Raw genomic sequence first — 7,475 nt, 5'->3', positions numbered from 1 at the left:
TCAGTTTCTATCACCCTAATATTAGTACCAAACTAGTGTATATTCCCGTACGGGATAATTAATAAAAAAATAAAAAAATTTTATTAAAAAAGTTTAAACACAAAATATTATTATAATTAATATTATAAAAATCTCCAAATACATTCAAAGTAACAATATATGAATATTTCGTAATTTATCTGCTAAATGCGGTAGTATTGGACAAAATAAAATCATATTTTTATAATTATATTTAAAGATAACTAAAAAATTAAAAATAAATACACAACACAAACTAGAGCATCAATGGTAAAATATAAAAGTTACTTAAATTAAAAAAGAACATGCATGTGATGAATTATAAAAAAGTTATATATAAAAAGTAAAAATAAATTATCAAGTAAAAAAATAAAATAAAGAGAAAAATTAAGATAAGTCAAATAAGGTAAAATAAATATTGTGTGAATTAAATAAAAAAAGTATTGTAATAGAAGATTAATATAACTAATGAATATAACACAAAAAGGAGAAAAATTTACATACGATCTCATTGAAAAAATTTCAAGAAAATTTTTTCCAAGAACAAACTAGTATTCAACTTTTATTAAAATATTTTAAAAATGTATTTAACATAAATAGTTCTATTAATAAACTTTTTGAAAGAGACCATCGATTTATGTACGCACTAACTTCTACTATGTATGCCAACACAGAATGAGTGATATGATAATAGTGTGTCATTTTTATTTCAGTAATTTGCCCTTTTATTTGTTTTATGCTTAAAATATTAAAAAGATTCTAAAATAATACTCCAAAATAGGGAGTACTTTCGAACTTAGTTAAAATTAAGGTGAGTACCTTAATTGGTTGTTGACATGGCCAGATCTTCAAAATAGTTGTCCCTGATGATGTCGTCGACTTGCAATTTCTCTTGAGGCTTATTTTTTTCTTTTATTTTGAATTTATCCATCTTAAGTCACCAAAAACAAATTATTAACAAATATATGAAATTATATATTATCCAAATAATTAGGTTTAAAATTTTAAAAATTTAAATTATATTTATTTAAATTTTAAACATTTAAATTATAATTATTTAAATTTTACATAGCTTGAGTAAAATATGTTATTATTAATAAAAATCTGAGAGACTAATTTAAATAAATATATATATAAATATACGTATTAGCAATTTAAAAATTTATTTAAATATATGTACTAAACATTCGAATGACTTACTTAAAGTAAAAAATTAAAGTTTAACTAGAATATAAATTCCATTTAATTCAAATTATATTGTATTAGACTTGAATAATTTGAAAAATAAATTTAAAATTGCACGGTACAAATTAATCATTTGCATAAAATTAAATTAGGTGGAAAAGTTTAAACCAAATTAATATTATCCAAATCGTTTAAAATTATATCATTTTTACATTTTGAATAAGTTCAAAATGTACTACAAAATATATTCAAATTGGCGTATATTTCATCGTCGTCGTATACTTGTAATTATGTGCATTTTTTGGTGTATAATAGATATGGACAAAACTTGAATTCTTAAGCCACGAGATAGCATAGAATATAGACGAGGACTTAATAAGTTTCTAGACATTGCATTTGCGAATGCATCGTTGGATAACATGATAAAGTGTCCATGCCCTCAATGTGGGTTTCAATTTATGCAAACAAGAGATGATGCGTACGACCACCTGTTGATAAGAAGGCAATAATGTTTATACAAAAAAATTCAAGTTAAAAAAAATATTACAGTGGTTAGAAAAAAACCGCTGCAAAACGAGTGTCAATGTATTCAATAACTTGCATTTAGCAGGGGTTACAGAAAAACCGCTGCAACATGAGATTATTTAGCAGTGTCCCCTGAAACCGTCATAAGAACCGCTGTAAAATAGGTACATTTTGCAGCGGTTACCGAAAAACCACTGCAAAATAAGCTCATTTGGTAGCATCCCCTTAAATCGCTACAATAACCGCTGGCAGATTCTATTTAATAGCGGTTCAATAAAATCGCTGTTAAGTAACCGCCGCAATCTGCCGGTTTTCTTGTAGTGTATGTTTTATCATGGAAGATTTTTTGAAAAGGGTGTTGACGAAAAGGTGGGTTACTATCCTAATAATAGAAGCTGCTTGGTTGATCTTGAGGTGGATAGCTTTAAGGAGTTAGGTTATGATAGAATGAAGGAAGTTTGATGGCTTATACTTGGGAAGAGCATGGAGGTGGGTTTAAGAAAGTTAAACACTGATGCAAAGTTAAGAGAGATGTGTTAGATGGGTTCATAAAATAAGGATCTTATTGATATTTTTATTGAACATAAAGTTTCGTCACCTGAACTTCTACAAGGAAAGGAGGTTATGATCTATGTTGATGATGAAGTAAGGATTTTTAAAGAGCAAGCAAAGAAAAATGCCACATCCATTTCATACCATTGTGCTAATCCCAATGCTGATAATACTCCCACTATTAATATTAGTGGACCAAGTGACCAAGTACCTAAAGCCTTAGTTACGGTGCCTAAGGAACAACCATTAAAAAAGAAGACTAAGACAGTCCCCAAACCAACTCAAACCAAAATGAGCAGGAGGTATTGCTTGAGGTCTGCTATTGTGGTAGGTTACACAAAGGGTTAGAAAGGCCACAGGATAGTAAGATACCTGAAATATTGTTGTCTTCTGATGATGACTCCTTAAATTCTAATGAGAGTGCAGAAGATGAGCCCTATAAACTAGTTAGAAAAGACAAATCGTCTGATTCATGTGTTAGGGACCCTATTCCTTCATGTAAGAAAAAAGATGAACAGAAAATACAAATAAGAGTGCTAAAAAGGGTAATGGTAAGGGAAGGAGAATGAGAAGATATTTGTAGAGGATGTTCTTGATTCTAAAATAGATCTTAGACTCATGGAAGGTGGCAAGCCTGAAAATTATGATGCCTATGATCCTTGGACTAATACTGATGGTGCCAACTCCTAGCATTTGTTGGAGATGAAGACTCCACCAAACTCTGAAGACGAGCTAGAGGAAGAAGATGAATCTAATGAAGTGTTTCCAGTTTTTAGGTAGGGTGCTAAGTTTAGTCAGTTATATTTAGAGGTTGAAATGAAGTTTAATACTAAGTGAAATTTCAAAGAGGCTGTTAGGGAGTATACCATCTAAGAAGAAAGGCATATTCGATACAAGAAGAATGATAGAAAGAGGTTAAAGGCAGTATGCAAAGTGAAAAAATACAGCTGGGTTATTTTTGCTTCCAAGGACCATGAGAATACTTGCTAGCAAGTGAAGACGTTCATAAATGATCATACCTGTCCAAGAGAGAATAAGAACATGGCAGCCAACAGAAACTAGGTTGGTAGTAAATTGGTTAGGAAAGTGAGGAAGTATCCTGATGAGCGGATAATTTGTACGCTTTTTGGCATTGTTTTTAGTATGTTTTTAGTATGATCTAGTTAGTTTTCAGTATATTTTTATTAGTTTTTAGTTAAAATTCACTTTTCTGGACTTTACTATGAGTTTGCGTGTTTTTCTGTGATTTCAGGTATTTTCTGGCTGAAATTGAGGGACCTGAGCAAAAATCTGATTCAGAGACTGAAAAGGACTGCAGATGCTGTTGGATTCTGACCTCCCTGTACTCGAAGTGGATTTTCTGGAGCTACAGAAGCCCAATTAGCGCGCTCTCAACGGCGTTGGAAAGTAGACATCCTGGGCTTTCCAGCAATATATGATAGTTCATACTTTGCTCAAGATTTGATGGCCCAAACCGGCGTTCAAAGTCACCTTCAGAAATTCCAGCGTTAAACGCCGGAACTGGCACCAAAGTGGGAGTTAAACGCCCAAACTGGCACAAAAGCTGGCGTTTAACTCCAAGGAGAGTCTCTACACGAAAATGCTTCATTGCTCAGCCCAAGCACACACCAAGTGGGCCCGGAAGTGGATTTTTATGTCATTTACTCATCCTTGTAAACCTTAGGCTACTAGTTTTCTATAAGTAGGACCTTTTACTATTGTGTTATGATCTTTTGATCATGTTTTTATGATTGAACCCTCTTTAGGAGGCTGGCCATTCGGTCATGCCTAGACCTTGTTCTTATGTATTTTCAACGGTGGAGTTTCTACACACCATAGATTAAGGTGTGGAGCTCTGCTGTACCTCGAAGTATTAATGCAATTACTATTGTTCTTCTATTCAATTCCGCTTGTTCTTGTTCTAAGATATCACTTGTTCTTCAACTTGATGAATGTGATGATCCGTGACACTCATCATCATTCTCACCTATGAACGTGTGCCTGACAACCACCTCCGTTCTACCTTAGATTGGGTGAATATCTCTTGGATTCCTGATACACGATGCATGGTTGATCGCCTGACAACCGAGTGCTCGCCTGACAACCGAGCCAACCATTTTGTGAGATCAGAGTCTTCGTGGTATAGGCAAGAACTGATGGCGGCATTCAAGAGAATCCGGAAGGTCTAACCTTGTCTGTGGTATTCTGAGTAGGATTCAATGATTGAATAACTGTGACGTGCTTCAAACTCCTGAGGGCGGGGCGTTAGTGACAGACGCAAAAGAATCACTGGATTCTATTCCGGCCTGATCGAGAACCGACAGATGGATAGCCGTGCCGTGACAGGGTGCGTTGAACATTTCCACTGAGAGGATGGGAGGTAGCCACTGACAACGGTGAAACCCTTGCATAAACTTGCCATGGAAAGGAGTAAAAAGGATTGGATGAAGACAGTAGGAAAGCAGAGAGACGGAAGGGACACAGCATCTTCATGCGCTTATCTGAAATTCCCACCAATGAATTACATAAGTATCTCTATCTTTATCTTTATGTTTTATTCATCATCTATACCCATTTGAGTCTGCCTGACTAAGATTTACAAGATGACCATAGCTTGCTTCATACCAACAATCTCCGTGGGATCGACCCTTACTCGCGTAAGGTTTATTACTTGGACGACCCAGTGCACTTGCTGGTTAGTTGTGCGAAGTTGTGTTTATGCCATGGTATTGAACACCAAGTTTTTGGGGTTCATTACCGGGGATTACGAGAGTTGTGAAAAGTACTGTTCACAATTTCGCGCACCATGTTTTTGGCGCCGTTGCCGGGGATTGTTTCATGTATGGACAACTGACGGTTCATCTTGTTGCTTAGATTAGGTATTTTTCAGAATTCTTAAGAATGAGTTCTAGAGTTTCATGATGACCTGTTGAAATCTGGCTGGCTGAGAAGCCATGTCTAATCTTATTGGACCGAGGTTTCAACTGATCATCACAAGAGCTTATTGATCTCTATCAATCTTGCTATTGGAGCAATGATCTGCTAAGGCTTGGCTGGCCATTGGCCATGTCTAGTATTTTGGACCGAAGCTTTCTTTGAAAGCTTGGCTGGCTGTGAAGCCATGTCTAATTCCTGGACCGGAGTCTTAGACTAGCATTGCAATGATTCTTGGAATCCAAATTAAGAATTCTGAAACCTTTATTTTCTATTTCCATATAATTTTCGAAAAATCCAAAAAAATTTTCAAAATCATAAAAACCAAAAATATTTTATGTTTCTTGTTTAAGTCTAGTGTCTAATTTTAAGTTTGGTGTCTTGCATGCATTGTTTATTTGATCTTGGTTCTATTTTCAAGTCAATAGTACAGGGAACTGAAGATTCAGAATATGCAGCAGAGGAATTACACAGAAAAAGCTGGGCGTTCAAAACGCCCAGTGAAGAAGGACAGACTGGCGTTTAAACGCCAGCCAGGGTGCCTGGTTGGGCGTTTAACGCCCAAAAAGGTAGTGCATTGGGCGTTAAACGCCAGAATGTGCACCATTCTGGGCGTTTAACGCCAGGATGGCACAAGGGGGAGGATTTTGTTTTCAAATCAATTTTTTTCAAGTTTTCAAAGTTTTTCAAAATCAAATCTTTTTCAAATCATATCTTTTCAATCAAATGTTTTCAAAATCAATTTCTTTCCTTTTTCAAAGATACTTGCTAACAATTAATGATTTGATTGAACATTTCAAGTATGTTGCCTTTTCTGTTGAGAAAGGTTTAATGTTTGAATCATATCTTTTCTTGTTAGGCAAGTCATTAATTTTTAAAATCAAATCTTTTTAAAACTATTTTCAAATCATATCATTTCAATCATATCTTCTTAAACCATAACTTTTCAATCATATCTTTTTAACCACATCTTTTTCAAAATAATCCTCAATCATATCTTTTTGATTTCTAATTTCAAAGTCTTTTTCAAAAATTACTTGATTTCTTTCCCACTCTTGATTTTCGAAAATCAATTAAAGTTTTTCAAATTTTTTTTTTAAAAAAAAAATCTTTTTAACTTAATTTTCAAAAAAGCTCTTCCCCTCTTCTCACATCCTTCTATTTATGGAGTATCACTCCTCCTCAATGCACAATTCGAACTCTATCTCACTAAGTTCGAATTCTTCTACCTCTTTCTTCTATTTTTCCTTTCCTCTGACACCTCAAGGAATCTCTATACTGTGACATAGAGGATTCCACATTTTCTTGTTCTCTTCTCTTTCATATGAGCAGGAACAAAGACAAAAGCATTCTTGTTGAAGCTGACCCTGAACCTGAAAGGACCTTGAAGCGAAAGCTAAGAGAAGCTAAGGCACAACTCTCTGTAGAGGACCTAACAGAAATCTTCAAAGAAGAAGACATGGCAGCCGAAAACAACAACAATGCAAACAATGCAAGGAAGGTGCTGGGTGACTTTACTGCACCTACTCCCGACTTCTATGGGAGAAGCATCTCTATCCCTGCCATTGGAGCAAACAACTTTGAGCTTAAGCCTCAATTAGTTTCTCTAATGCAACAGAATTGCAAGTTCCATGGACTTCCATTGGAAGATCCTCATCAGTTTTTGGCTGAGTTCTTGCAAATCTGTGACACTGTCAAGACTAATGGGGTTGACCCTGAGGTCTACAGACTTATGCTATTCCCTTTTGCTGTAAGAGACAGAGCTAGGACATGGTTGGACTCACAACCTAAAGAAAGCCTGGACTCATGGGAAAAGCTAGTCAATGCCTTTTTGGCAAAGTTCTTTCCACCTCAAAAATTGAGTAAGCTTAGAGTGGAACTCCAAACCTTCAGACAGAAGGATGGAGAATCCCTCTATGAAGCTTGGGAAAGATACAAACAATTGATCAGAAAATGTCCTTCTGACATGCTTTCTGAATGGAGCATCATAGGTATTTTCTATGATGGTCTCTCTGAACTGTCCAAGATGTCTTTGGATAGCTCTGCTGGAGGATCTCTTCATTTGAAAAAGACGCCTACAGAAGCTCAAGAGCTGATTGAAATGGTTGCAAATAACCAATTCATGTACACTTCTGAAAGGAATCCTGTAAACAATGGGACTAATCAGAAGAAAGGAGTTCTTGAGATTGATACTCTGAATGCCATTCTGGCTCAGAACAAGATATTGACTCAACAAGTCAATTTGATTTCTCAAAGTCTGT

General features: G+C 35.0%; 1 non-coding gene across 1 annotated transcript; it reads right to left on the bottom strand.

Moving 5' to 3' along the window:
• Positions 1–7,078: 7,078 nt before the first annotated feature.
• LOC130959732 (small nucleolar RNA R71) lies at positions 7,079–7,186 on the bottom strand. Its single transcript, XR_009078799.1, has one exon. It is a non-coding gene; the product is annotated as a small nucleolar RNA R71 (small nucleolar RNA).
• Positions 7,187–7,475: the final 289 nt, after the last annotated feature.

This window comes from Arachis stenosperma, chromosome 10 (assembly GCF_014773155.1).
Source record: "Arachis stenosperma cultivar V10309 chromosome 10, arast.V10309.gnm1.PFL2, whole genome shotgun sequence".
In the NCBI taxonomy this organism is placed as follows: Eukaryota; Viridiplantae; Streptophyta; class Magnoliopsida; order Fabales; family Fabaceae; genus Arachis; species Arachis stenosperma.
The sequence above is the reverse complement of the archived record's forward strand: the minus strand, read 5'-3'. Positions and strand labels throughout refer to the sequence as shown.